Source organism: Corvus hawaiiensis, chromosome 2 (genome assembly GCF_020740725.1).
Source record: "Corvus hawaiiensis isolate bCorHaw1 chromosome 2, bCorHaw1.pri.cur, whole genome shotgun sequence".
Taxonomy (NCBI): Eukaryota; Metazoa; Chordata; class Aves; order Passeriformes; family Corvidae; genus Corvus; species Corvus hawaiiensis.
This window is the reverse complement of record NC_063214.1, coordinates 67,094,104-67,103,972: the sequence shown is the minus strand read 5'-3', so window position 1 is coordinate 67,103,972 and position 9,869 is coordinate 67,094,104. Positions and strand designations below refer to the sequence as shown.

At 33.8% G+C, this 9,869-nt stretch overlaps 1 long non-coding RNA gene across 1 annotated transcript; it reads left to right on the top strand.

Annotated features, from left to right (window-relative positions):
• The first annotated feature begins 398 nt into the window (after positions 1–398).
• On the top strand, positions 399–8,112 carry LOC125322245. Its single transcript, XR_007201900.1, has 3 exons — positions 399–669; positions 5,243–5,558; positions 7,439–8,112. It is a non-coding gene; the product is annotated as an uncharacterized LOC125322245 (long non-coding RNA).
• The last annotated feature ends 1,757 nt before the right edge of the window (positions 8,113–9,869 follow it).

Genomic DNA, 9,869 nt, shown 5'->3' with positions numbered 1-9,869 from the left:
ATATGAATCTTAGGACAGTTTCTCATTGGGAATATGTAGTGGTGTTTAATGGACTAGAATTAGGTAGAAGTGCTTACAATTTGTTTCCAGGAACTTCTGAACTGCCTATCGCTCTTTTTTTGTTGTTGTTGGTTGGTTAGGGTGGTTGTTTGGGGGTTTTTATTCTTCATTCTGATGAAATTTTAATTTATTGTACTTATTAAACAAAATTATTTGGTCTCAGTTTAGCTGTCTGAAACGTGTTTGTTTCTGACAACCATCAAATTATTTCAATGATCTACATCTATATATGAAGAGATTTAGACATTGTGAGTTGTGACTCAGTCCATCCTAAAATAAACCTCTAAGGCAGATGGATTGATTTGCATTTTAAGGTACCTATCACTCTGCAGCAAAGCCAGGCAGAAAATAGCTGCTTCCAGAAAACAGTTTGTCATTTAACGGCACTGTAATAGAAATCATGCTCTCTCCCTTTATCTTCTATAACAAAATCAAATGTTCCACAAATATTTTTGCTAATATAGAAGATGTTCACATATTATGGAAAAAAGAGCATGAAAGATTCTAGAATATGATTACACTGATGTCTAGAGACCAAGAAAACTACTTCACCTGAACACTGTTAACATATGTGGCATTACTGAGTTTAAAGATTCCTTGCTGCTCCAGGTAAGCCACCAGAAATCTGGCTTATATTGGATTTCTTGTTTCTAATAGCTTTCAGTGGTACATTTTGTTACTTTATCAGTTAGGAGTTAATTAATTCTTTGAAACTACAGGGTTAACAAAGAGTATAATTCTGTTTTGTGAATAGGAATATTATATTAATCAGATTTATCCCATTGCACATGAAAAATATGAGATAAGTCTATGTGAACAGAATAGGGATAGAACTGCAAAAGAGAGGCTAAAAAAGGCAACTTAATATCCCTCTCTGTCAATGGCAAAAATTATTTTATTACTTTACCACAAGTTTAGAAATAGCAACCAGCTAAGGGAACTATTAGCATACAGCCTCAGCTTCCCACAGTTGATCAGTGGGCCACTTAAGTGTTTGGCTGGTTTTTTCCTCTCTGATTTTCTCTTTCTATTGCTTTCAATTGATATTATTGCTCTTCCTCATGGCCAGAATCACGTCTCTGTCCTGTAAAACATTAATTAAAACCAATGGACTTCTTTCTTACTGAAGGGTATATTATCTCTTTGATTCACACGTATTAGCTCTATTAATTAACAGCAAATATTATGGGCGAGAGTGTATATTATACGATACTTATAAAATAACAGTGTTGTCAAAATTAAACTAAGCTTGAATTTCCTGATAAGGCAAGACGAAAGATGCTATTTATCTCTTAACAAGACTCAGGAGAAGTTATATGCATTTTATAGGGTAACTGGGTACACAAAAGTTATTGCAGTTTAAATACATATATATATATAACATATATATATATTCTAATTTTATATGCGTCTCCAATTATACATCACTCAAATACTTTCAGGGGTGATTAATTTTTAGCAGCATAGGACTCAGTGTTTGCAGACTTTTAAATTATTGTAGAAGAAAGTTGTAACATAAATTTGCTTTTTAATATTAAAATCACATAATCTTTCTAATAGTGAAATCACATTTTTGGACCCCTCAAAGAGAAAAGTAGGAGACTTCTGTGTACACAGCTGTATCACAGGAAATGCAAACGTATTTTCATTTTATCTTGGGAGGTTGTTTGTTAGTGGCTTGCAATATATTTATGGTGACCATATTCTTACTTTGAAAAAAGTTTTCAGAGAAAATTGAGTCAACTTGTAAAATTCTGTCACTTATGGAATCCATTTACTTGTTTTTTAAACTAATAAAATGCCTTTATCTAAATAATTGGAATGAGGATAAAATGGTTAGCATGCTTAGCATTCATGGTGATGGACATTGTCACCTTTATCACTGTGGAAGCATCTAGATCAGAGTTGAGCTAAAAAACTAAAGTGCTATGTGTTGTTTATACATAAAATCCCATCCTAGGGCATTCAGCAGGGAGGAGCTTCCTGTGTTCATAGGCTGTTAAGTAACCACTGAATAAAATGAGATAGAATGCAAAGAAGCAAGAATCACAACCAAGGCTACCCTCCCTTACAGCATTAAGATCTTCTTTCTTACCAGTATCCACAAATCCTGAATGCTTTACTGCAGTCTGTCTTGGCTCCAGCAGGTTCATAGGTCAATATTTGTTTCTGAAACTTCATTCCACATCTAAGAGTGTTATAACTATGAAGCATTCAACTTACTACAAAATTCAAAGTCATAGATTCAGGAGACTGGATGTGTAGTCCTGAGACAGATGCTAAAAGCCATGCAGGAGATGGAGCTCTGGTCAGAGCACTAGTTGTTAGAAATCCCAAAGTTTACATCTATTGACAGATTTCACAGAATCTTTTAGGTTGGAAAAGACCTGCAAGATAATCAAGTCCAACCTTTGATCAACCTCCACCTTGTCAACTAGACCATAACAGTAAGTGCCATATCCAGATGTCCAGTAATTTCTTAAACACCTCAAGGGATGCTGACTCCAACACATCCAATGACTGACAACGTTGTCCTGTCTTTCCCTTCTTTCAGAAAATGCACTGTGTGAAACTAGGAACAAAAGTTGACCTTGGAAATCCCTCTTCAAGAGCTTCACTCCTAAATTTTGAGTTCAAAATTGCCAACTACTCTTTGATACTTCTAACATTTTCAAATTCAAGTTCATCAAAGGCAAAAAAAAAATACCTTAAGACTGCAAATAATTAGCAAATAAGCACTTTCCAAAATACATGTTGGGGGGAAAAAAAAGAAATAGTGTTCTCAATCATGTCTGAGTGAGCACAAGGTTACCTCAGCAGACTATAGATGTTATGAAAATTGAAAAAGATCTTAACATGGATATTGATATTCTTAGAGATAGAGATATAGATAGCAATAGAGACAAAACTTAGTTTTATATAGTTGAATTTCAAACTGCATTTATTTACCAAACTTGAATTTTAATTTAGTCAAAACAAAAGGGTACATGACTGGATAAAATTTCAATAATGAGCCTGCTGTCTGTAAAAATATTAGAGCTTTTGCAACTCTTTCTGCACTCAGTAATAAGTGTAGATGTATTATAGCTTGAACTATAAATAGTTACAGGCAATCAGACATTAGCAAGGCACTTGACATTGCTAACTATTCAAAAATATCGACATTTTATTACTGTGAAAGAAAATCAGGAGTCAAGTGAGAGATTGGTGCTATTCTGATGATATTGTGAAGGACAGGACAGGTAACAGTTTGAGTAAAGTGTTTCTAAAGCTCACCTCATTAATATATTAAAATATTTCGCATTAAACATCAAAACATTACACTTTCTAAGACATTTAGTTGTGACTGTAATTATAGTGATTGTTTTCTTTTTTTTTAGAATTAGTTTTTGAAGACTAATAGCTTGACTAAATCAATCTGCAGTATAACTGTTCCAATTTTTCTGTATCACAATAAGGCATAAGCTTTGATAATTTTTCTTAATTTCTTCTTTTTTTTTAACATTTAAAGTATTTTTAATTAGCAGTTGTTCATGCTACTGTCTCTATTTTCATATGAATTCTGTTTTAAGAGATGAAATGCAGACTCTATCAATGTAAAATTTGAGTTCCTTACTGGCTTTTTCACAAGCCAGTAAGCAACTCAATTTATGAGACACCTAGAACACTTAATTAAAGCATCTAGCCTCTGTCTTATGTTGAAATTTTAGAGACTTAATCTTCATAAAGTTTATCCACCACACAGAAGAGGGAAGTGCCTTTGAATGTCTCCAGAAAAGAAAAAAAAGAAAAAAAAGAAAAAAAAAATCACGTTTGTTTTAACATAGCATCTAGTATGTTTGCTTAAATTTAGCAGATTAGGTGCCTGAGGGAGGGTGGGGGGGGGGATAAAAAGTTTGATAATTTTGTGCAAACAGTATTGACAATAAGGTTTCACCTGTGTTGAGTTTGGAAGTCTATGATGCCCGTGAAATTTTTGCTAGCCTACACTATTATTGGAATTACCAAGGCTTTAAACAAGATCGTCCTAAAATAAAAGAGAATCTTAGCATAAATTTCACTGTATTATAGATCAGACTGCTATTATGTCTTATTTAGACCTAGCTAAACAAATCCATTCATGTATTTGAATTTTCATTAGCCAAAATTAAATGCACTCAAACCTGAAGGAAAGGTGAAAAACATCACAAAAATTGAGCCACTTAAAATCATTTGAAGCAATTAAATATGAGTAATGTTTAAAACAAACCCATTGTGCTTTGAACCTGATTCTGGTCTGATCAACTGCTATGTAAAAAATTTGTGTGCACTTTAATTTTGTTTAGTTACATTGATTGTGGCTTTATATCTTCAGGTTCCAACGTCTCACAGGTTGCAGTTGGCAGTGTTTCTTGATTACTAGCCGAAGGATAAAGTCATTTACTAAGGTTGACAAAAAAGCTGTCAAAGCCATACTCTACAACTTAATGCTTGTTAGTTTGCCTGTTTGTTTTTATCCTGTGTCTGCAGGTGACTACAACACTACTAACACTCAAGGACTTTCCTATTTCTTCTCCAGCACTAATAATGTAATCCCAATTATTTGGGTTTTCATGTTAGGAAATAAAATTATAAACTTATATCATTTTCTTCTGGCCATGTTTAAGCTGAGATAGGGTTAATCTTCTTAGTAGTCAGTACAGTAGTGTACAGTTTTGGATTCAGTATGAGAATAATGTTGATAATACACCCATGTTTTGGTTTTTGCTAAACTGTGCTTACCCTAAGTCATGGAATTTTCCGGTTCCCATACTCTGCCAGTGAGCAAAGCCACAAAGAGCTTTGGTGAGGAGCATGGCGAGAAAAGCTGACCTGAACTGGCCAAAGTTCAGGTCATACCAGAATGTCATGTTGGGTCTCTGAACTGTGGGGAGTTGGCTGGCAGCTGCCAATTGCTTGGAGACTGGCAGAGTATTGGTGGTGAGCAACTGTTTTGTGCATCACTTGGTTTTCTCAGGTTTTTTTCCTCTCTGACTCCTATTATTGCTGTTACTGTTATTGTTGTTATTAGTTGTAGTAATAATAATAAATAATAATGATAAATATTGTTGTAGTATTATTTTAATTTATTTAAATTATTAAAATGTCCTATCTGAACCCATGAGTCTTACCTTTTTCCTATTATCCTTCTCTACACCACCAGGGGAAGAACAGAAGAGGAGTGAGAGAACAACTGAGTACTGGTTAGTTAACAGCTGGGTTTAAGCCTTGACAGTCCTGGTTGTCCCTCTTTTCCACCTCACTTGAGTCAGGGCCCTCTAGTACTGGTCATAGGATTCTCCACTTCTTTTTCGTAGAAACAGATTAAAATTCATTCCCATAGGATCAGGAGCAAAATCAGCCCTTCCAATCTGTCTGGGAAACTGACCACTGGAGACTGGAGCAGCAACTTTCCTGGAAGAACACCCATCTGCAATTGTTTTCCTTTGCTGTTCAAGTCCTTGTGCCTCTAGGTCAAGGTAGGTTTCCCATCTCTCCTCCCAAGGTCCTCTCTGTGATCCTGCAGGTAAAAGCACAGGACACCTCATGGTGTGTGCTTCCTATATCCTCTTTCTCAAGCAAGAGAAAGAGGATAGCTCTCTGGTAGCTGAGATGCTGGTCCATACAGGTGGGGAGTAGGATCTATCCTCTGCAAATTGCTGGGCCAGTTTCTCCATATCCATAGAGAGGATGGTTTTCTTTCCTCTTTTACATAAATTGGGAATGTTTGCTTTACAAATGTAAAGTTCACCCAGTTAAGAGATTAAACAAGTGTTAAAAGGACACAAGCCCTTGACAACAGGAAATACCAACAAGATGATTGAAATATGTGAAACATAAGGGTCTTCTTCATAACAAGAATAAGGGAATCATTAGAGAATGACACACATGGATACTCAGGATTCAGTCAGGGATACATTCAAAAGAAATACTCTTTGTTTCAAAGGACAAACATGACAAAAACTTAAATATCCATCACAAATTTAGTTGTTCAATGAAAAACTTTAGCAATAGGTAATTTTTCTTCTACTCCTTCGACAAGGGAAAATCTTGATGGCAGTCATAAAGATGATCAAGATGACATCCTCCCCTCTGTTGTAAGTAGTTTTATCTAACAGAACAAAATGTTGCATAGAGAAGAGTTAAAAAAATATGGTCTTTAGTTCCAAGCAGACAAGTGCAAGCTTTTCTAAGCAGTACAGAGTATGCATCTGAATTTATTCATCAGTTCCTACTTTCGTTTAGGCGTTTTATGTCTATCTAGCTCACTTTTGAAAGCTTATTATGGCTGGAACTTTCTTCTAAACTGTTTGGGAGTTGAGTATTAATTATGATTTTTGGCAGATGTGTATATATCTACCAGAAATTATGTGGATTTCTTGTAAAGAATTCCACCAGGTGTGGGATGACTGTCACTCAAATCCCTCTCAACCAGTTTTAGGTTTTAGAGGAGTACAATAAGTGGTGCAAACAGGTTTTTTTACAATAAATTTTCAAGCAGTCCTTCTAATCCTTTTTTTGTATTTTTTTGCCCCTACTTCCTAATTATCTTCATATTTATTGTTGTAAATGGTAAAAAAAAGACACCACAGCATAAGACTACTTTTTAGAAAATATTAACAGCAAAAGATCCCCTCATGGTGGATTGTCTGTTGTCTAAGTTTCCGTGAACCTGTGAAATATTTTCTTTTGAAAGCAATAAGAATATTGTTTAATTCCAATTCAAATCATGCTAACTGAACCTTTTTAATTTTTAATTTAGTTATAAGATGTGCCACAGCTAGTGTAGTTTCCTTGGAAACTAATGGATCCAGAAAAAAAAAAATGTACAAGACTTTATTTTATACACAAAAGATTCTGAGTTTTGCTTACTGATTAATTCTGTGGGCCACTGAAAATGCTTTCAAAGAATTTTATCTTTAAGAAATACTTGAGAAAAAATTTCTCAGACTTTAGTCTTAATACAAAGATGAGAAAGTGTTTATGGAACATTTTTAATCTAACAGTATACCTGCTGATGTAAGTACAAAGAAATTCACAGAAACCTTAACCCTAACCACGCAGAAATGAAAAAATATGTACTAAAACAAGGAAACAAAAAAATTCATATGGTAAGAAGAAACACTTTTGTTTACTGTGGTACAAATATTCAGAAATATGTATGTATATGGAGATATTTTCAACTACTGCAATTTCTATCTTTTGAGATATTTTGCCAGTATGCGGAAATTGTCCAATGCTAATTTTTTCTGTTTGAAGTAGCTTTAGATAATTTGCTTGTATATTTTTAAAAATATTTCAAAATTATACAGTAAGTGAAATTTTTCACTTAGTGCCTCATATCAAACTCTATTTTCAGCTTCCACAGCCCTCAATATGATTTGTCTGAAGTTTCAGTGGCAGCTTCTCACACCACAGACACAGTGAGAATGGAACAGACATGAGTATTGAGAAGGCGAACACTTGGGTCTGCCTGGGCAGGTGCAGCTTGACATGCGTTTGCAGTGCTCACGATCCAGTCTGGCAGGGCATATGCTGGCCATGACTCAGGAGCCATGTGGCTGCATGAGCACTGAGCCTCCTGAGAGGTGGGATTCAGTTTTTGGGACAAACTAGACTGTGAAAATAGTGCTGTGAATTTTCTGGATTGGTACTGGCATATACAGCCACTTCATATGGCAAGCAAAAGAGATGTTGTTTGCTTATACTCCTCTGTTTAAATGTGTATTATTCTTGTTCTGTGGTGATATTTTATATCCCTTCATATTTGTGTATTGACTGAACTTCTGTATTTTGTGATTGTCAGGACTCTTGCTATCTAAATGAGGTTAAATTGCAATTAAACACATAGAAAATCCAGAACAGGGGTGGTGTTGAGAACTATCACTGAGCTGAGGAGGTCATCACACAATTTATTTCTGAACAATCTTTTGTTTTATATGCTTATAAATACAGCCATCCAACTCACAGAAAATACATGGTTTAAAAGTTTTAAGGCTTTTCCAGCGAAGAAAAGAAAAGAAAAAAAGAAAAGAAAAGAAAAGAAAAGAAAAGAAAAAAAGAAAAGAAAAGAAAAGAAAAGAAAAGAAAAAAAGAAAAGAAAAGAAAAGAAAAGAAAAGAAAAGAAAAGAAAAAGAAAAGAAAAGAAAAGAAAAGAAAAGAAAAGAAAGCCAGCAAATTCACTGATGTTTTTTATTCGAATTTCCTGATTTTGCAACTACATGTATAACAGTGCATTGTCAATGCAACATATAAATGTCAATGGTTTAATTGCATTTAGATGGATCCTTATCACCTAATCAGGATGATCTCTTAATTTCTTTGGTAGCCTCAGAATGCATTTGGGCATGTCATCAGGCTTCTGAGGAGCCCTAGGAAAACGACAGACTTACCTTTTTGTTACCAAATGACTCAGAATTCCATTAGTAAAGAAAGTTAGAAGACTTAGCAGCTAGTAGCTGTTCTAGTCCTCAGGCTAATAATGCTTTTTTTCTCAGTTTCTATTGTAATGTGGAATCTGCAACCTGTATGCAAAGCAGAATGAATATTTGGGCCACAATCATCTGAGCAGACACATCTTCAGATAATTCTACAACTGACCTACATGTACTCAGGTACCAAAATTCTATAACCCTCACCTCATGACCACCTTCTGGCTCATTGTATGGGATGTACAATTTCTCCAAAAAGAAACTTTGAGTAATTTCAAGAGATACTGTGACTATTTAATAATTATTTCCCCTGGGGTTTTTAGATACATTTGGATCACTCAGCCTAAGCAATTGCGTTTTCTTGTTCTTTCTTCATGTATGCAGTGGCTTAGAGTACTTGACTACAATTTATGGACACAAAATAAAATGAAAAATAAATAAAAATATACACTTTTACAATGATTATATTCTCTCTAAAAGAATATTAAGTTGTAGTATTGGTTACTTTTTTATGTTTTATTTGCTAATTTTTATGTTATGAGGTCTTTACCAGTTCCATTGCTCGTATGTTGGGGTTTTTTTCTGTAATGTTGGAGAGGGACTTGTACAGCATGCAGAGATTCAGATTCAAATTCAGTTTTATGCCTATTTTATTTGATAAAAATAAAATACTTTGGCCTGTTGAATGAGCAAAATATTTTCTGCAGTCTTATTTTCCACAAGATTTAATTTTCAATTTTATTTTTTTAATGTATGCTAAAAGCTTTGAACAGAAAGGAGTATATGGTTGCTTTTTCTACTACCTTTAGGTTTTTTACCAGATTCACAGTCCCTGGACATTGAATGTTCTTCCATATAAGTAATTTTTTTCCATTTGCTCTCATAGCTTTTATTAACTCTTTCTTTATAAATTATTTAGTTCTCTGTAAATAAACTTATCTGCCTGCCCAACAACTGTTAAGGATCCTCTTATTCTGTGTACATGAACAAATCACCACGTGATGTTTTTCAAATAAAGATCAGAATGGCATGAATTTAAGCATTATTATTTTATCATTGATAGATGCAAATAAAATAATAATAATAAATAATAAGAGTTAAAATTTTTGCCATTGAAATAGTTGTTTTAAACTATTTTATACTTTTTATTGACAGATCTGTATGTAGGTAATTAAATTTATTTCATCATTGATGAAATTTACCTCAAAATTACGCTTTGTAAGTAAAGCTCTCTATTAATTTTTTTTTTTTTTTTTTTTTTTTTTTTTGCTTTTTTGTCCAGAATATAATAAGGAACTTACTACTCCAGAATAGGTACATGTATTCATGCATTCATTTCTATAAATACTGCTATTATAA